At 36.9% G+C, this 22,231-nt stretch overlaps 1 long non-coding RNA gene across 3 annotated transcripts; it reads right to left on the bottom strand.

Annotated features, from left to right (window-relative positions):
- Positions 1–4,102: 4,102 nt before the first annotated feature.
- On the bottom strand, positions 4,103–13,895 carry LOC311280841. Of its 3 annotated transcripts, none has more exons than XR_014625735.1 (6): positions 13,773–13,895; positions 13,501–13,552; positions 11,562–11,619; positions 10,933–11,078; positions 6,722–7,217; positions 4,103–5,033 (listed from the first exon to the last, which is right to left on the bottom strand). It is a non-coding gene; the product is annotated as an uncharacterized lncRNA (long non-coding RNA). The 3 variants fall into 3 exon arrangements; XR_014625736.1 differs by having other exon boundaries at positions 5,165–7,217; positions 13,773–13,868; XR_014625737.1 differs by having other exon boundaries at positions 4,103–7,217; positions 13,773–13,868.
- Positions 13,896–22,231: the final 8,336 nt, after the last annotated feature.

Below are 22,231 nucleotides of genomic sequence, written 5' to 3' on the forward strand. Positions count from 1 at the left end.
TTTTGGGATGTGATAATGTGTAAATGCGATCATGTGTTTGGGTGTGTGGATTTAGTTTGTGTGATAAAGAGGCATGTTTAATTGCAGGATTGTGTGTGTGTTGTTTGTTCTGTAATGGGTGTTAAATAACCACAGAGATGCTCACCTGTGTCAACGGATTGAGTTAATTATCAGCTTTCAGACGTCTACCAGGTCTGACCATCAGCAATGATGGAGAGAGACAGAGCGCGATAAGCAGGCAAATGCTGTAATCATGCAGAATTTACATGTGAACATTCAAATATCTGTTTATTAGTTTAGAAAAATGTGTGAAATTAGCTTTCTACTGCATTGTGGGGGATTATTACGGTCATCTGTCATATAAGCGACCAATTTAGAAGGCTAGCAACTCAACTCAACAAAAATAGCTCAATTAGCACAGTTGATTTCAATTGATGTTGCTAAGCTAACAGATAATCTTATAAACATATAGTACACACAGATATTGGTTAAATGATTAATTTTAATATCATTGAATCTATCAAAATGATAGATACCTTTCCATACTTAAAGTTTATGTGTAAGATTATAATTCATACTTGTCTTGCTTTAAAGGAACACTCCACCGTTTTTTGAAATAGGGCTTATTCACCTTCTTTCCTACATTTAGATAGGTGGGCAAATGCATTTTTGTCTCAGTGCATGCATTGTTTTAGTTTGACAGGGTCAGCGCTAGCTTAGCTTAGCATAATGAATGGAATCCTTTGTTGCCAGCTAGCATGTCCTGAGTAAAAGTGATATAAAAAAACAAACAAACAGCTAATTACTTCTTGTGGCCTGCGTATTCACAACAAGTACAAATAGTTAACACTAGGTGATTTCCTAGGCAGATATTGACTTATATATTAAGGACTATATTAGGGGGAAGCACAGGCGAAGCACTGCTACTTGGGCGTGATATCTCTGAGCCCAAGTAGCAGTGCTTCGCCTGTGCTTCCCCCTAATATAGTCCCATGTCAATATCTGCATAGGAAATCGCCTAGTGTTAATCTGCATCGCTATTTGTACTCGTTGTGAATACGCAGGCCACAAGAAGTAATTAGGTGGGTTTTTTTTTTTAATATTACTTTTACTCAGGACATGCTAGCTGGCAACAAAGGATTACATTCATTATGCTAAGCTAAGCTAGCGCCGACCCTGTCAAACTAAAACAACGCATGCACTGAGACAAAAATGCATTTGCCCACCTATCTAAATGTAGGAAAGAAGGTGAATAAGCCCTATTTCAAAAAACGGTGGAGTGTTCCTTTAAGGCGAGCATTCAATTTTAGTGCAAAAACAAAGTTGTAATGCGGTGTATACCAACAAATAAAAATTCTGTTTATGGCACTTCTCATCATTTCTATGGTATTTACAACTCTGACAGCAATGATGTCAAGGATATCATGTGATTGGTATCTCCCCATTCTGGGAATGCATTTTAGTCATTAGAAGGTATTTTATGCAGCATAATTAAGAACTTTTGAACAGCCTTTGTGTCATAAGACTTTAAATATGATGCCTTAAAATGTTGCCTCTGAGGCTACATAGATTTTGGAACAGAATAAATGTTTAATTGAATTCAGGGGCTTGTAAACATTCTGAAGTCTTAAAGGTGACCAGACCCGAAATAAACTAAAAAAGACAGGACAGATAAATGAAATGTGTGTAAATGACATCCTAGGCTCATTGAAAATACCTGTGCGTACAGCTGAAATGACCACAAAAGTGGCAGTAAAACTTTTCTAAACAAATTGTGCTTATAGGTTCAGATTATGAATTAATAAAGACGTATTTTTGCATGGTTCTAGAAAAACACTTTTACCATAGTGCATGATTTGTAAACTAATATATTTTGACCTTTAGGCCTACATCACATAACCAGCTCCATATGAAAGGCTTTTCTGGAACGCTTGGATACTAGTCCCGTGAAATACTTTTAAAAGAGGTCATCGACTTGTAGAAGCAAGCTAAAATTACATGGTTGCTTCAGCAAATGCATTTTCTCAGACTTTATAACACTATCGGTTAGTGTAACACTATTTGCAGTACGTTCTTTACAAACACAATAGAGCTTATCGCTAGTCATTAGAGATTACATTTCTGAACTGCCACAATATATAGGCCTACATACAACACCCAATGTGAAAAAACCCCCAAAAAACAAGGCCATTCACATTCATAAAACTGAACCTACTTTTAGTGCCACTCACGGAACATTTCACTGACGTGAAACATTCAAAAAGCAACGTATTTTTGGCAGAAATGTCGCCACAGGCACATTTTTCCCGCCAAAAAATGATGGCTGTTGTAGAGACGTGATTGAACAGTTGAATACAGCTAACCGTTAAAGGGCTCTTCAAAATACAACATATGAGAACGGTCAATTATTTCAGACATTTATGGAGTTTTACACCTGCATATGAAGCAATGAGTGTGTGAGAATGGCCGTTGGCTGCATATTCCATACTTCAGCAGTGCCTGTCCAGCCTCAGGAGTTGTTGGTTATAGATGTGAGGGTTTCCGCAATCTCATCTGTGGTCTTTGGGAAGGTGGGTGGTAGACGAAAGATTGTTTAAGGTTAAAGACAGAGAGTAAGACACCCACTTTCACCCCATAAAACACCATCATATGATTTGTGATTCTTATGCCTCGCTGCAGCTTCTGTATTACCGTAACCTCTAAATGACATCCAACTAACATCTGGAAGAGGTTATCCGTCACCTGGCCCAGGCTTTGTGCAGCAATTTGAGCTGAAGTCATGAGCGGTGCAAGATGTTGTCTCAGAGTCGGGTGCATTGCTCTCGATGGAACCATAGAGAAGCGACAGGGGACCTTAATGCGGCATGTACGCACAATGGCCCAGATATGGTATTTTGTATGTTGTGGTGTTATTGTGTCTCTGTCTCTTATAATGGCCCATAATAAGCACAGAAGCACAGCTGGCGTGTTTTGGAGATGGCACTTCCTGAGGGAGTGTTCCGCCGAGAAATAATAACGGCTTTGATTGGACGGTGGGGAGAGAGTGGCAGTTCCTGCTCTTTTGTTCCATTGTACAGGAGATGGAATGGGAAGAGTGTGAGTGAGTGTGTTGGGAGATTATACACAGCTGTTGGAGATGTCATATTAAAGACACACTTCACACACACACATGCATATTTTTCTACCATTCCTCGGCAAGACAACACCCAAAAACAGTCAAACATTATCACTTATTATCAATCAGACAATACAAGTACGAAAGACAAACACACAGGTCAGGTGTGCGCGTATAGTTTTGCGTAACTCCAGATGAAGTAGATGCGTTATCATTTATATGTGATCTCTGTCAGCCTTTTAATGGCTATGATTACGAAATACATAATTCTAGGAACCGTAAAAGCAGATATAGACATCACAAGAAAAGAAGCGTTAATGAATGCAGGCTTGAATGGCTTTTAAATAGCACTCTAGCATATTTTACAATCAAACAAATAAGTAACACCTTTATTTTTAGGTGACAGCAGCATGTTCTCACTCTCCGTCACACACACAGGCAAACGTACACACTTTTTTTTCTGTTTGAGTGAATTTTCCATTAGAGTCTGCAAAGATCACAGGTTGGGTTGTTTCCTGCCACTGCAAGAGCGCAACCACAGCAGCTAACCAGTATCTGCTCACTGCAGCACCCAGGGCATTAATAACACACTCATCCGCACTCACACACACTTCTTTTAACCTCAGCTGCAAGTTCTGTCTCTCTAAGATTTTCCATCTTTGCTTTACAGACGACTGCATTACCCAAAAGTCACACCACACACACACACTTGCACGCATGCAGGCATATATGTTCCTATACAGGCTTTGTATAAAGTTCTTTGAATCTTTTTCAAGCTGAATAAAATGAGCAGAAACAACTCATAAAGTGTAATTATGTACATAAATGTAAAGTTGAGACAAAAGCATGGTGCCCATTCAAACTAAGTTCATTTACCTCCTTTTTATCAACATTGTTTTTCACTTCACTTTTTATCTATGTACAATACGAATTAAACTAAAGGAAATGTATAAAATCTTAGATTTTAGACATTTGAGTGTAACGGATTAATAAAAAAGAAAAAAAAATAGGGTGAGGACTTAGGCATATGTCACCAGAGAGGTGTCTGTTGTTGTTTTTCACTTGAAGATCCAATCTTGACATTTTGATTAAACAGTATTAGGTCAAAACATTTTTAATAAATGAAACATATGCACAGAGGAATTGTTATATTGTTATACAACACAATAAGATATATATATATTTTTTTATTTTTTTACATTTTTACGACATGCACCAAGTGAGGCCCTGAATTACCTGCCCCATTGTGCTTGTTCTTGGTAATATGAGTGAACAGCATTTGTTGTAGTAGTACTTCCCAAGATGTGTAAGTGAGAGAGAAAAATGAGACTTGTAGTGTTAGTTTGACTGAACTGTGAACTACAACTGTGGCAGTAGGGGTGTCTTATGCTCGCAGTTGTCTATATCGTAGTCTCCTTTTTCCGTTATCTGTTTCTCAAAACATGTGCGGGGACATGTGTGTGCTTTTTATATAAGACAATGTTTAGACTTGAGGTCTAAACTAGAAAGTAGAAGTGAGACTAGAAATTAGGTCAAAATGAGATGCTAAGTGTACATGCTATAAGTTATAGATCGGCATAGTTTGTTCCTTTGCAATGACTCAAAGAAAGGTCGAAATTCGTAGTGTCAGGCAAACAGTAACTTCTAAATACCACAAAGATCATCCTAATCCCGCAGACCTTCCTTCCTCCATGTCTCACTTCATCTGCTCCCACTGAGGAGATCAGATGATGAATTGGAGACATTTGGTCGTTGTGATCGCCTGCCGTGAAATTGGCCCTTGGGCATGGATGATCGGAAGTCGCAAACGGCAGTTGGTGAGCTGTGAGGTGTTGGATTTCCACGTTTCTTACTGATAAGGAAGGAGTGGGAGGGGAAACCGGACCCAGTCATGAGAACTCAAAAAGTGTCTGTCGCACTGTAAAAGAAAATTCCATGAAATTTACAGTAAAAAGCTGTGGCTGCCAGAAATTTACAGTAGATTGCAGTAGCAACATTTTAGGTTTACAGATTTAACTTAAATTTACAGTACAAAACATATTTCATTACCTGATTTAATGGTAATAAACCAACATCATAGAATCAAAGATCATCACAAGCAGCTTTTCCACAAGCTGAGAAGATAAATATTAATATATATATTCATTTAACAACAGGATGTTGCAGCAGAAACAAGCAGAACGCCTTTAAGTTTAAAAGTTATATCGGATGGATGGATGGACGGACGGACGGACAGACAGATAGATAAATAGATAGCTAAATAGTCTATAAAAATACATTTTTAAAACAAACAAACACAAATAATAGGCCTCAGGACTGTGCCGACGGTGGTGGATATAGCTTTTGGGTAAAAACCTAAACTGAGTTAAAGTTGTCCTTCACTGAACTAAGCTCAAATTTGAACTAATGTTCTCCTGAAATGTCAATATATCTTAAACAGTCCTTGTGCCCGGGAACTCTCCCTCCCTCTCTCCTCCCGTCAGGTCGTTCATTAGGTCAAGATGAGACCTTATCTTGTTTGTCTGACATGCTACACTGCTTTTTTTGGACGACAAATGAATTAGTGTTTCTGTTAAAAATTGGTAAATCTACTTAAAGCAAACAGCAGGTAAAGCTCGCAAATCTGGTTGTCAGTAACTTACGAAAGTCGCTGCCTATAGCAATAAAAACACTCGACTGACTCTCCACTACATAAATGAAAGATTATTTTACACATAGGGCAGTCCCAGGCTAACAGACCAAAGTCCAATTACACAAAAATGCTATGTCTAGGAGTTTTGCATGTTGATTTCAGTTACGTTAATAGAACATTTGTTTAAAGTTATCTTGTCTTTAAGAAAGTCCTTAAAATGTTAGCACAAAAATTTGATTTATACATCATCATGCATGGAATGTTTTTTTTTCTGAAACATAGTTGGACGTTGTCTAACATTTTTAAACGTCACTACTTGTTTCAGAACGTTCAGAGAAGTAACTCTGTTTTCTTTGATGTTCACACAACCATGACAAAATTATTATTTTATTTTTTTATGTACTTTTGAACAATCAGAAAACATTGAGAAACAACATTTTCATATCTTAATGAAAGTTATAGCAACATGTTGCTGTTATATAATTTGTTTACTGTTTGAATTTTGCTGAAAAGCTAAGTAAGCCTATAATAATGGCATCTTCCCATTATGACAACACGCAATGAATCTTTTGTTGTTGTAGACAAGATAAAAAAAACGTAAAAAAAATAAAACTTAACAGCTTCTCCCATATATTTCTACATTTGCAAAATTCTAAAATGCATTCATAAATTATATTCCAATTAATATTTGATGAATACAGTTGCAGGGAGTGATAAAGTGATACAAAAGTCGATTAGCTAAATCACTGTTTACCACTTGAGAGACATTGCGAGCTAACACAAATGTGTCTTGACTGGAAGCATAGCTATTTCCCCATAGTTTACACAGTGGTCTTAATCTTTAACTGGTGGTTCTGTTTTTGTGTAAGCTCATTTTACATGCTAGGTCCGTCACAGGTTTCAGAATATCCTGAGGCCACAGTCGTGTTGTATGTGTGACCTCTTTACCCTACTGGTCAAACCCAACCTCTCACCTTTAACCTGCCATGTGACCTGCTCCTGATGGATTTTTGTAGCTGCTCCTCTGAACTGTGAAATATAAACTAAACAGAAGAGAGTTGACAGGACAACACCATCCTGACACTGCAGTCTGTGAGAGCTATTTGATATGCTATAACTCTAAAAGTCACTTCCACTTGGAAACTTGGAGATTGGTTCGTTTGCAATTTTTGACAAATGATTAATCACTTCGGCTTTCTTATTTAACTGATTGTCCATTTGCAAGATATATTAGTAAAATGGGCTTCTCATTTTCTTCAAACCATTTAAATAAACTCAGCCTTTGTTTTCTGAAGCAACCAACCAAGAAATCCCTCAGTATATCTTAGAACTGATTGGTTTACACATACATACCACACAAGAAATCATGTTCTCTGCTCTCCGCAGCATTCCAAAGAACTTTTCCAAGATCCAAAGTGCCCCCTACAGGATACTAGTGGATTTCTATTTGCAGTCCAATACATGCAGAAGCTGTCAAACATACACAGATTGCATATTATTCATGTAAACAGATGTATCAGCAACCATTTCAGAACATTGAATATTCTTTCAGGCACATACAGGCTTTATTCAGAATTCAAGTGAAACAAACACATTACGTTTGAAGATATGTGATTAAAGGCAGTTCATAAATAATAATTACGTATGAAAAGCAAAAATAAAAAATTGTGAAAGAGAATCAGACTATCCTTAAAAGCTCAAGGCACTTATTGGGAGATATTCTCAAGTCAAGGACACTGAACAGATGCTGAGCGTCTCAGTCAAGGTTGTTGCACTCCTACAGTTTCTCTTCATGCCAACAACAAATCATTTTCCCTGTATGTGCTGCCTATAGCTTCTAACATGGATCTTAAAACAAGAAACCGTTTAAATACCCACCTAGCACACTTGGGAAATGCCTGTAGAGATGTGCACAGCTCAACAAATTCTCTGGTGATGAAATAACGTACTTTCTGTCCTAAAGAGGAACCAAATGGGGGATGTAGCCTTGAGGGAACACTAAATAATACCATCATAATCTCGTTTTGTCTGTCTTTGAAACCAAGGATCTCTATAACACCTGGAGAAAGCTATCAGTTAGCATTCCCATTTATCTAAAAATAGATACACAGCCTTCAATAGCAACGATCCTAAGCTGTGGCATAAAATGCAGCAAACAGGGAAAAACACGAGACCACGATTTTAATAGACCTTCACAAACTAATTATAGAAAATAAAAAATACTTTTTTGTCAAAATACACGGCAGTACTTGAAAGGCCGTCAATGGAGAAAGATGCTTTTTGCTTAAAGAGCATGTAGTTACTGCATCTACCAGCAGGGGCAAACTGGATCATGCTAACCAGGTAAACTTTGACCCATTGGAAGAAACTACTAACGAAATAACAAGTTTGCTGTTTTATTGTGTTAACCAAGGTCAAGAGCAACAAAGCAAGTTTGCTGGATGTAAAAAACATTTTTTTTTCATTTTCAAGATGTTGAAATAGATTCTTCAGGTTTATTTTACGATTAACTCAGGCCTTGGCAACTGATATCGAATTGAGCAGATGCACATATGAAACACACACACAGTTTGTGACAGTGCAGGACCTCATTCCCCTCCTCCTGCTCCCCCCTAGTAGGAGACCCACAGCTGCGCAAGCCAGGTGCTATCTATTCCAACACACTCACACACACACTCACACTTCCACCCGCCAACGAACCCAGCAGGAAATGTCTAATACCAGTTTTAGAATGATGCCACTATATGCCAGCAGGAGAGGGTGCTGCACTCACTCACGTTCCCTTGTGGGTACCAGCGCTTGGAGACCTTCAGTGGAAGGTCTGATATGAAACATCTTGAGCATGTAAAGATGCACTAAATATTTAAAAGTGGGGGTGACCCATATTGATCAATCACTGATCGTCTATGCTGGTTGTGGCCCTAATGTTCAGGGAATTTTACATTTCATTTTTTCTGGGGTGCTAAATCTCATACTATTCCGGCTGACCATTTGTATTAGATTAATGAGCTCATCTTTTACCTGACACACTATAGACATATATGGTGATGTTCACATTTAGAACAGTTATATTTTAAGTAGTAAGCCGTTTAACCAGTGAACTTTGCCATTTGTACATGCCAGATTTTAACATATAAACGCACATCTAAACAGTGTCTTTCACTTTACAAACAGATATCACATTTGGTTACATGTCAGGGTCTATATCTTTTAGCGTCAAACCAAAAAAAAAGAAAGGCCTTTACGTATGATTACATGTTAGTATCATATGGCTTAAGATTGCAACTTTCTCCACAATAGGACTATTTTCTTTAACTAAACTCTAAATGTGATGGGGTTATTTTATGATAAGGTATGTGGAACTGTGTGTTATTTTAATATAATTATTATTGTAAATTAGTTTTTAATATTTTAATATTTTCAGTTATCATTTTGAAAATGAGACATCTGGCAACTAGGTAAAATAAATTTTTATTCATTTTTATTTATTTATTTCAAGTAATGAAACTTGTTTCATGCTTTTAGTAATAGTTAACTATAATAACTCATGTGAAATAGGTATTTTTTATGTAAAGTGTCAACCTCTTTCATCTTTAAAAGCTCATCTACCTCCTGTTCTCTCTCCCACAGGTGAGACCCAGGCCAGAGTACACCAAAAAAGTACATCAGCTATTTCTGTCTGTGGCTTACCACACTATTGACGCTGTACCGCTCATACTTACTCACTCATCACGTAGGAGTTAAGAAAGCAGACATAAGCATGCACAAACACACAACAGCAACACATAGGAAAGGTTTGACGTTCATAACTGAACCGCAAGCAAAAAACTTTGCTGATGTGTGCTGGTATCATATCTGCTCAAGGCTTTTCAAGCTAAGGTTCCAGGTGTAGGCTACAACACGAGTCAATCGGACATGATGGATCACATGGTCGGAAGAGTCGTTGCCCAGGAAATTATGTTTCGTCGGAATGGAAACTTTAGTGCGGCCCACCACAACAGAGACACCCTGTGAGTATGTGTGTAAACAGCATGATGCCTTCTCAAAACCTCACATTGAGTGCGGTCACACACTCACCTCTAAGTTTTCCATCCACAAGATGTCAGACCAGTATTTTGTCACCGGATGTTTTTCAAGGTCAGGGCTTGAAAAAAACTGATTCCCTGCCTCTGATCTGTCTGTCTTTCCATCTCGCTGTGCACCTGCAGACCCGGAGCCTGTCCAGCAGAGTCGTGTGGCCTTCTGGGTACTGCTATTTGCAACTGTGGTTTTAATGTCGCCTTTTTTCGATTTTAGTCAACTTTAGGGTTTGATGAATGTATTAAGAGGCTTCATTCATAATGATCTGGTATTGTGATTGATGTAGTTTCTACTTTTAAAAAATGGTTAATTAATCACATTTAAAATGTATGAGATAATGTTTAAAGGTGAACCCAGAATCGGGGTTTTATGACTGCCATGTCAACCGGTGCACCAGCCTGAATTTGAAGTAGCATACTATAATCTTTACACGTATATAGTGACACCTAGTGGTATGGATGTATATGTAAGTCCTTACACAGTGTCATTGCAATACTCTATTTAAAGTCAGCTATGATTCATTTATTTGGTGAGCAAAAGTGTCATTAGTCATGTGATCTCAACATTGTTGCCTACATGAGATGGCACGATCAATGTAAAATAAAACAGTTTTTATTAAGCTACTAAATGTCTTAATGTCATATAAATGTACATTATTTAAAATATATTTTAGAAAGAAATTTCTCAATAATATTATTATTCTTTGTAAAATTTTAAAAAGTACATAATTACTGAGTGCACCTTTAAATTTCTATACTGTAAGAAAATAGTTCTGATGACATGAACACAGTTTTTTTTTTTTGTAAAATGGCCTTTAAGGGACAAACACTTACTCCGATTTCACAGACAAGGCTTAAGACCCAGACTAAAATGCATGTTTGAGCTGTTTTAACTGAAAGCAACTTGGACTGAAATATCTTAAAATGTCAGTGCCATTATTTTGTCTCAAGATGCACATCAGTAATGTTTTCTTTCAAGGCAATTTATAAAAGCTACTTAAATGCCCTAATTGAACTAAGGCCTAATCCTGGCTTAGACTAAGGCCTGTCTGTGAAACCGTGCCTTAGACTTTTTTTAAAGACTAAATTTAAAAATGTACACTTACTAGCTCTTTGTTGAACACACACACGCGCGCACTCCAGGAAGAGTGGGTGTCTGGGAGCAGCTGCATGGGAGAGATGTCGAATGTGGTTTCCTCCCAAAGAACCGATCCTCCCTGCCTCTTATCAGTCAAACAGAGAGGTGATCATTCTGTAAAAGTAACCAGGTTAGTAACATTCATCAGTGAGATCTCTGCCTGAGAAATAAACACAGCTGATCTTCCATAGGAGAGCTCCAAAAGAAATAGAGAGAGAGAGAGAGAGAGAGACATAAGACAGAGAAAGATTTTAGAAGAATGATTATTTATCATTATATATCACATTATCCTCCGGTTTCACAGACAAGGTTTAAGCCCAGACTAAACTGCATGTTTGAGTTGTTTCAGCTGAAAGCAACTTGCACTGACATATCTTAAAATATGTAAGTGCCATTGTTTTGTCTCAAGATGCACACCAGTTATTTTTTTGTTTTTCTAAGGCATGTTTATAAAAGCTACTTAAATGTCCTAATTGAACTAAGGCTTAATCTAAGCCCTGTGTGTGAAACCGGGCCTATATATTATATATCAGCAAAAACACGAGAACCAGACAAGTCCTCTGCACAGACCTTTTGGCCAGCTTCAACTCCTCCTACCTTCAAATTCTGGTGTGATGTGTCCGATCTTCAAGCAGGAGGAACTGGATGAAATGTTCTGAAAGATAAATCCACAATCTGACTTGTGATGCAGTCTGGAATTAAACCATGTAAATAAACACCATGTTCGTTCATCTGATTTCTCCCAAGTATTTTTATTTTCTCCATTTCTGTCCTTGCCACTGTCGCCTCTGGCTTGCTTAGTTGGGGACACTTAAAATTCAGCAAATTATTGATTTTACTGCACTGACACTATTGGATGAGAACTGAACTGAGCTGGACGATGACATCATCTTGACATAATTTTACGTGAAATATAATTAACATTATCATTTTCAGTTCAGATATATATATATATCTTTCATTCAAACCATATATGACTGCTATTGTAATAGAAATTGCAACGGTTGTATAAGGGAACAGGTCATGGCTGGGTTTTCCCTGCAAGCATCAGATGACACAGTAAGGAAGGTCCCTCATCAGTAGGCTCATTCATTTCCAAATACTCATCATTCACAAATTTCTACGCATCCCCAGCAAATATTGGTTTTTAAATATTTTGGCTAATCTGATAATGCTTTCAGCATGCCTTCTGACCTAAAAGAGTGTAGAACTGGTAGCTTGTTTATCATATTTTACTATGTAAAATATGTTATAAAAATAAATTCCCAGCAAATAATAGCAGAAAAAACTCCACATATTCCATCGGCTAGTTCTTCAGTGACCAATCAAGTGTATTACAGATGAAACCATAGATGCTTGCGATTCTTTGCATGTAATTGCTAATGTGGGTGTGTGTGTGTGTGTGTGTTTTAATTGAGTACATACAGAATGAAGATGAGGCACTTAAAAATAAGCCTCTAATGTTTAATCTTAATTTTTATAGTTTTAAACATTTCAAGTTGTATAAATTAACATTATTAATGTACTGTGAATGAAAATGAATTAACAACAAACTAAAGTATATTTGTAAACTAACATTAGACATGTAAGACGTACAGTACACATGTAAAGTACTGTAAAAATGATGTCCGTTGTTAGTTTATGATAAAGGCATAATGTTAACAAACTGAACCTTTTGGTAAAGTGTTAGCAATGACTGATTGTCTCTGTCAGAAATGAAATAGCTATTATTGTAGAGTGTGTGAGAACTAGATATAGAGATTAAGTCAGTATGTGACACTGTTGCATGATTGTGGGTTTAATGAAAATAATCATTTGGGGACTAATATTTGAAAAAACAATGATTCATGGATAAAGATTAGCATTTAGGGATGGGTTAATCTAAAGTAATTATAGTTAGGTTTACGTAAAAAAAACGATACATGCTCATTAACTGTGTGTGTGTGTGTGTGTGTGTGTGTGCATAGAGGTGGCACGGTGCAGAGCAAAAGCAAATGGAAATGAGTCACTGCGGGGCAAAGCAAGATGCTGTTTTGGAGAAATACACTTTCTGCACCCGTCCTCAACCTGTCCTTCGCACAGAAACCCACACACCCATACATGTACACTTACAGATACAAACACATTTGTCTGTCCCACGCAGTTGAAAGCTACAGTGATGTTCGCCCACGCAGTATTGCATTCTGCGCTCTGCGGCCTGCTGCAGTGAGTGTGTGTGCAGTGAAAGAGCCCTGTTTAACCGCAGTAAAAACAACATCACTTCTTTGTGCTGATATTAACATCTTGATACCTTTTACAGGGCTAGAGCGGATCGCACAACAACAGGATGCCCAGGTTTGAGATCTGCTGAAAAACAATCTGCTTTTCAGCTCGAACACAACACAAAAACGACACCTACAGATCGGCACATTCCTGAACATTCACAGGGTCTCATATAAGCCCCACCCACAGGAAAGACAAATCACTAATGAGATCTATGTTATATCGCAAGTGTTTTTCCTAGTAACAATGAGATTAGGCAGAGCAAATTACTTACATTTCTTGCTTTTTCTCCTGAGAAGACGACATCCATCTCACATTTGTCTCTTCTGGAAAATAGAAAAGATCACTAAGAAACTCAATTGCTGGATCAAAAGTTAAAATATGTTCAAAATAAGGTTAATACAGATGTATTGAACAACAGTTGTTACTTCTAGGGTGGTGCTATTCAGAACAAGGATGGCTTTTATTTTAATGTAAGAAAGTAGAATTACAATGAATTGAAATTAATATAACTGTAATTTCTAACTAAAGTCTGACAAGACAAACCTTGACAACAGCTTTGAATAGGGCTTTTACCATATAGATAAATTAACTTCCTCTTCCTGTCCAGTTCAACTTCCTGTCAGGTGTGGCCAATTGAATTCAAATGGGGTTATGCGCAACAAACTTCTGTATTTTGTAAAAAAAGAAAAAGAAAAAAGGGTCACTTCACTTCTGATACAGGTCTATTAAATATGCTTTGTTAAATATTGAGCCATTTTACTCAAGATACCTTCAAAGGAGCGAGCACAGATGAGCATAAACAATGTCCATCGCATATGCAGATTGATTCCTAAAAAGTTTTCCTTACAAGTACATATCGCCGTCAGTTAACGTTAAGACTTTCTCTGACAAGCGGATGCAATGAGATCTGTTTTCCTGTTTGTTCATGTGACGTTCAGCTTAAAGCCTATTCACACTCGTGAACTGAAAGGGAGCCACTCATGAAAGAAATACAATAGGCCTACACTTCTATTAAAGGGACATTTTCGTTTTCATTTTGGAAGGAACATCTAAGACAAAGTTCATACTCAAGTTAAAATGAGTGTTTTAACTTCTGATTGAACATCTTTCTCTGGAAGGATGTGACAGTTTGAACATGTGTAGGCTATACATGAATCAGTCATCAGAGCAGTCGATGGCGTTTCTGCCAAAGGATATTACACTATCACTGAATAAACATGTAGAATTCGTTTTTGTTTTCAGTTTTCAGCAATAAAACTTTCAGTGGTTCTCAACCTTTTTGACTCCAAGGCCCCCCATTGTCCACAAAAATATTCAAATGCCCCAATACTTTTCCAATGGTTCATGATTTTCAAGTATTTAAAACAATTTATAACTGATAAAATATATTTATATTCATGGAGTATATTTATTTACATGACAAGATACATTATTAAGATTTGATTAATTTACATGACTTTTCCAAGTCTAGAACTCACACTTATATAATTCTTTAAAGAAAAAACATGATGAAGAGGTGACTTATTTTAAAGTCATCTTGAGGCCCTCTGGTTGAGAATCATGGGTCTAAGCAGTTAAAAAATTATCTTGTGAAAACAAAGAGCGTTATTGCAACTCAAGAAAGAAGATAAAGGTTAAACTCCGCTCCTTTCAGAAGTCAGCTGAAAAGTCCAGAACTGAGTTTTATCTAAGATCTGAAGAGTTTGCTGATGTTCTAATGAGATTAAGTTTGTCGACGTGAACCAGAAAACACTGATATCTATCACTCTCACATTTCTTCTTCCTGTTTCCTCATCAGTTGATGGGTTGATAGCAGTGGACGAAGCGTTTCATTGACCCAAATGAGCTACAAAAAGCTTTATATGTGCTTGCATGTGGCCTTTCTCAGAATACCCAGGGGTCTGACGGGGATGTGAACTATAGACTCAAAGGTGCGTCTGTGCGTAAGCGAGCGAGCGTCTGTGCGTGAGGGTCAAAGTAGGCTATAATTGTGTGTTCGCAGCTGTATGCGAGTGTGTGAGAAACGGCCACAGCTGAGAAACCTTCTAATGGAGCAATCACGCCTGGTCGCGAGAGCGCGTATGTGTGTGTGTTGAGGGCACACTGCTGTCTCTGTGCTGCCCAGTAAGCTTCACTGTTCTCCGGGCAGCACATCTGCGAGATGTGGGCGGTGTGGAGCACCGGTGTCTCTCCCTCTCTCACATTCTCTCTGCCTTTATTTTTTTTCTTCTGTTCTACACATCTTCCCTTATAGGGATTTCTGACCTTTAGCCCCTGTAGTAACAGCACCACCCACCCTCTCTCTCTCTCTCTCTCTCTCTCTCTCTCTCTCTCTCACACACACACACACTCTCTAGGGGTGGGAGGGGAATATCAAAGTGTGTCATCGTGTCCGGTCGCAAAACACACGTGCATGTGACTGGCTGGTGGCCTCATCACTGAGTGACTCTCCACTGCACCTGTGTGTGTGAGAGAGAGACCCAAGACAGGAAACACAGAAATAACTGCCGAGTGTCTTCATCCTGTGCTGAAGTGTGTGTGTAAGTGAGAGGGAGGAGTCAGACACTTGCACCTGGACAGTTTGGCTCTGTCACACTCACTGCCTTCATACTGTTGCACAAAGTCACCAATATGATCAGAGACAGAGGGAGGAATAATACAGACACAGAGAAGAGAAAGAGTAGCTGATCTTTTGTAAGCAAGGTCCAAAATTAACCTTTGGTCTCACCTGCCAATGACTTGCAAAATAAATTACTAAAAATATATATATTTAAAAAGATATATTTCTAGCCCTTATGTATTTATCATATATATATATATACATACATATATATTAACCTTTATAAATAAAATATGTTATGATATAAATATAATAATAATAAATTATGTTATAAATAAAATCAACAATTTTGAAATCAATAAAAATAATAATTATAGGGGGAATTCTGATTAATTAGGCCACTTGATGACATGGATATGCCTCACAAAATGGCCTAGTTTATAACATACATAACATACATATAAGACAACATATAAGACAACATATAAGACAACATATAAGACAACATATAAGACAACATATAAGACAACATATAAGACAACATATAAGACAACATATAAGACAACATATAAGACAACATATAAGACAACATATAAGACAACATATAAGACAACATATAAGACAACATATAAGACAACATATAAGACAACATATAAGACAACATTATAAGACAACATATAAGACAACATATAAGACAACATTATAAGACAACATATAAGACAACATATAAGACAACATATAAGACAACATATAAGACAACACATAAGACAACACATAACATATAACACAACATATAACATAACATAACATATAACATAACTTATAACACACATCATAACATATAACACAACATATAAACATAACACAACATATAAACATAACATAGGCTATAACATAACATATTACATAACATAACAACATAAACATAACAAATAACATATAACACACATCATAACATATAACACAACATATAAACATAACACAACATATAAACATAACATAACATAGGCTATAACATAACATATAACATAACATAACAACATAAACATATAACAAATAACATATAATATAACATATAACATATGACATAACATATCAACATATAACATAACATAACACAACGCAGCATACAACATAACATAAAACAGACCACAACAAATAGCAAAACATTACCATAACACAAAATAATACAACACAGCGTATAACATAACAAAAACATAGAACAACATATACTGTATAACATAACACATTACAGCATATAACCAAACATAACATAACAAAGCACATCCATGTGACAATATCACATGGAACATAACATTTAACATCACAAAAGGATAAAAATAACATAACACATCACAATAACACAACAGAATAACAGCATAACAGAACACAAAAACACACAACATAACACATCAAAACATAACTTAACACAACACAATAACACAACACAACATAAAATAATAACATATAAATAAACATATAACATCACACAAATATAGAACATATAACCAAACAGAACACAATAACACGAAACAGAACATTACACAAAAAATTACACATCACAACATAACCTAACACATATAGTCAGATAATATCACACATAACAACACTGATATCTAATATGACGACAATTTATTTGTTAATTTTCTTCATTTTAGAGCCTGTCTGCACACTAACAGCCACATAACGAGCTAAAGAGAGCTAAACTGCCGTCCCACATATAGTTCATTTCACTGAGATACAAGTGAGGCCGTTTTTCCAGCAACACACTTTTTCACCCGCTGATCAATCAGATAGGCAGGCAGCAGTAACCACAAGGGGACATACCCAGAGTCAAGCTGATTTTTATAGCGATGTGGCAAATACAAGCCAGAGAGAAACATGTGCATAAATGCAAAAATATATCACCATCATACCAAAATAACCTCATGAAGGGGGGAAAGGGGAGGAAGAGAGAGAGAGTGACAGAGACAGACAGAGAAAGCAAAAGAGAGAGAGAGAGCACCTGCAGCACGGTCCACACCTACACACAGGTGTCAGGAAGAGATAGACACAAAGAGAAAAAAGAAAAGAAAAGAGAAAATAGAGCAGAGGAAATCAGACTGCGGTCAACAAAAAAGCTTTTTCTAGATTTGTCAGTGTGTCAGGGTGTGTGTGTACATGCATGTGTGTGTCTGGTTCAATGAACATGCCACTGCCACCACACCTGTGTGTGTATATGTTGGTAGATTTGCGGCTGTACTGGACATAGTAATTCAACTAAAGACAATATATATAATGTATATATATATTTTTTTTGTTACATATATATATATATATATACAGCAGTTCCAAAAAAGGTTGGACACTTAAAGTAATATTCCGGCTTCAATACAAAACTTGGTGGCATGATGTTGATTATCTCTCTCTCACACACACACACGCACGCACGCACGCACGCACGCACGCACACACACACACACACACACACACACACACACACACACACACACACACACACACAAAATCCTTTGATTTCTTAAAAATTTTACACGAAAAGTAGCATTAGAATTTATTGGAGTTTTGAACTTTTAGAATTTTTGGAGTTTAGAATACAGAGTTTATAAACACTCACATGAATTCTTCTGTTAAACCTGTGCATTATTTTATGATCAATATAGGGTTTTAGGCATTATGTTATCATGCCAACGGTGTTGTAAAATTGGACACAACTTTACAGAAATGCTTGGTAAGCGTTTTTTTTTTTTTTTTTTTTTTACACTGAAATCATGTTAAAGCGCTAATAACTTCTCGTGGATATACTTTTGAAATTGTATATTTTGAAATATATTTTGCATATTTTAAAATGCATGGTTGGCCCCATTCAAAAAAGATAGTTAAATTACATATATGTATGATATGTACAGAATAAAAATGAAATATTTAAATAATAAAGCGATATAAGTTACTTCTAAGAAAATGTCCATTGTAATTCAGACATTAATTGTGACTTAAGTGTACAAATGACTTTTTGTGACCACTGTATGAAGATCAATTTACACGGGAAAAAAAGCAAGCAGTTGTTTAACAAATCTTGGTAATCTGACTTTCGCCAATGTTAGTGTTGAACCATATAGCAGAAATGTGTGTATGTAACCCCTATGCATGTCTGGCGGTGAAAACAGGTAGGTGCATATAGCACACACGTGGGAGTGTGAAGATGAATGTATCATTTCCCAGAAATCTGTCTGCTCATACAGGTGCTGTGTGAATCATGTGTGTGTCTCATCCCAGAGACACAGCCAGAGATGATAGATAACACTGACATCATCAGCTGAGGAGCAGACGACAACACACCACGCAAGGCTCCCAGAATCCTCCATTCTGACGGCTCTACAACCCCTTGACACAGTTTTAAAGCACACAGCCTTTGTTTTAGAGTCCATGTCAGAGATATCACTTAAACTTCACTCAAAGTCAGGCCTAGTCCATCAGTACTTCATATTCAACTTAATGAAGAGGTAAACAAGAGCAGTTACCGCTGCTTAAAGGGATACTCCACTTTTTTTATACAGTTGAGTTTTACCGGTTTCGAATCCATTCAGCCGATCTCCGGGTCTGGCGGTACCACTTTTAGCATAGCTTAGCATAGATCATTGAATCGGACAAGACCATTAGCATCTCTCTAAAAAAAATGACCAAAGAGTTTCGATATTTTTCCTATTTAAAACATGACTCTTCTGTAGTTACATCGTGTACTAAGACCGACGGAAAATGTAAAATTGCGATTTTCTAGGCTGATATGGCTAGGAACTATACTCTCATTCCTGTGTAATAATCAAAAACTTTGCTGCCGTACCATGAGTCCAGCAGGCGTAATGATATGATGCAGCGCCTGAAAATAGGTCTAATAGGTTAGACAAACTTAGTCCTAGTCACGTTGGAAGTTACCAAGCTGGGGACTATTTTCAGGCGCTGCGTCATATCATTACGCCTAGAGATGCTAATGGTCTTGTCCGATTCAATGATCTATGCTAAGCTATGCTAAAAGTGGTACCGCCAGACCCGGAGATCGGCTGAATGGATTCGAAAACGGTAAAACTCAACTGTTTAACTCTGGGGGAGTTGTAAAATGAGCCTATTTCCAAAAAAAAGTGGAGTATCCCTTTAAGTCTGACAGATCAACATATAATCATTATAAGTATGCGGCTCTGGTCAGGCCAGTCAGCAGATTCAGCTTATTGTCAAGCTCTTTTTCATTTTCTAAAATGAGCAGCTGACTCATGTGCAGCACTTTACACAGCTGAGGTGTGAAACCAGCATATTTACAATAACCCACTTAAAGCAGGTTTGTATAGTTCACACCAGAATGAAAATTCTGTCATCATTTCCCCACCCACATCTTATACCAAACCTGTATGACATTATTTCTGTTGTGTAACACAGAAAAATAAATTTAGAAAATTGTCTTCTGGCTCTGGTCGTTTCTGCTCTAACTCCCCCTAAAGCTTTAAAGAGTAACTCTCGCCAAAATGCAACCTAGGGTCTTTTTGTTAATCTACCCGAGGCAAACTTTCATTTAAAAGCATAATTAGAATGGAAACGCCACTTTTAAGTTTGACCGTATTTTCGTTTTCGGTCAAATTGCCTTTTGAATGGGAGTGCATGGGGCACTACTATGATAGCATCAAAAAGCGCTATTTTTAAAACACAAAGAAGGCTCGACACAACATGAAACTTTGCTTGAAGTATCACCAGGGGCTCTACACATGAACTCGAGCATTGAGGACATTGTTTGTGTACACAGAGTTTACCAAAAAGAAAGATTTTGAACAACTCACTGTAGCTGTGTCCGCCGGCATTTTGACAGTCAAAAATAGTCGATCTCCGAATGTGAATGAACTGACTCTGAATTTTAGTATTGCTTCTTATATGAGCATCCTTTTTCAAATACAAGGTCAATATTGATTTTCACTAACAACAAATGATCCGTGAATTTATATGGAACTAAGCTTTAGGAGCTTTCCATCTTTACTCTCCTCCCTGTTACGTTGCATTCGGAGATCGACTATTTTTGATAGTGCCCCCACAACTACCCAGAAAAACGTACCAACCACATTTTTTCCCAGCTTTCAAGTCTCTCTTCAAACGACCCACGTATTTAAACTAAGGCCTAAATTACTTTCACAAGCCTTTGTAAAGCAATGACAAATCTTTATTTTCTAGTATTTTCTGCTGTTGTTTGGTGATCCCAATGGCACAGAAATCACACATTTTACACTTTGCCTTAACCTATTCAGAGATATGCTTTTTATATTTACATGTGCTGCCTCCTAGTGGTAAAAAAGACATTACATGTGCAACTTGAAATAATAATAATAATAATGATGATGATGACTGGCCATTGATCCAGGTTGTCTCTCTGCTTATCGTCTGGGTCACTGGGATAAGCTACAAGCTAAATTCTATTTTTACAATTGTTCTAAAGCAGATTAAAGTAAACAGTCTTATGTACACCTTTCCGAATGGTCATGAAAACTCCGGATTTCACAAAGCAAGCGTTATAATGCATGTTACCAAGAGGCAGAATTTGTCATTTGTATTTTAAATCAGGGAGTGATGTATTAGAATGCTGGAGAACTATAATGTCCACAGAGATCAGAGATTGGCCAGAGCACAAGGCATCCACAGAGCAGATGCTCTAGAGCAGACAGTGTGACAGATTTAGCTTCAGGAAATATCACTGGCAGAAGGTTGCTGGTAGCTTTGAAGCTCCAACTTAGACTATCAACATTTTGTCAGGAAAATCCATTTTTAGATGCATACTACACATGTATCTGTCATTTTATACATGGATCACATAATACACTTGCAAAACCGCACTCCCATGTTAAAAGAGTAATTCACCTCAAAATGAAAAAGGTTTGAATTTCTTTCATGGGGAAAAAAATTAAGCTTTTAAACTTTACAAAAAGTACACAAAAGCACAGTGAAATAGTGCATACGACTAGAGCACGATATTCTTCTGAAGATATACCATACAATAGTTTTGGGTGAGTAATGTTGTTCTAATTTTTAAAACATGAAAGCTAGCCTATAATCCCCATTTATTTTAACTAAAAAGAGTGACCATCATTTTCTGTGCTTTACAGCAGTGTTATTTTAGTATCATTGATATGCTATTATAGTTTTTGTTAATTTTTTTGTTTTCATGTTAATTTAGTAGTTTTGTTATTTTTATTGGGTTTTGTTCTCATGATATAGTCTAAGTCACCCTGTAGTCAATAATTGTATCCCTTAAAACTCATCTTTGATTATCAAAATGGCATATTTAAATGCTTTTTCCTGTGAAAATAATTTCTACATGCACAGTTGCTTCATTTGACCTGGACCCATGAATTTGCACATCACTCACACCAGCTCGGACTACCTGATCCACTCAGTCAACTGTAGTAAATGCTAC

The sequence above is a fragment of the Rutilus rutilus genome (genome assembly GCF_951802725.1).
Source record: "Rutilus rutilus genome assembly, chromosome: 21".
In the NCBI taxonomy this organism is placed as follows: Eukaryota; Metazoa; Chordata; class Actinopteri; order Cypriniformes; family Leuciscidae; genus Rutilus; species Rutilus rutilus.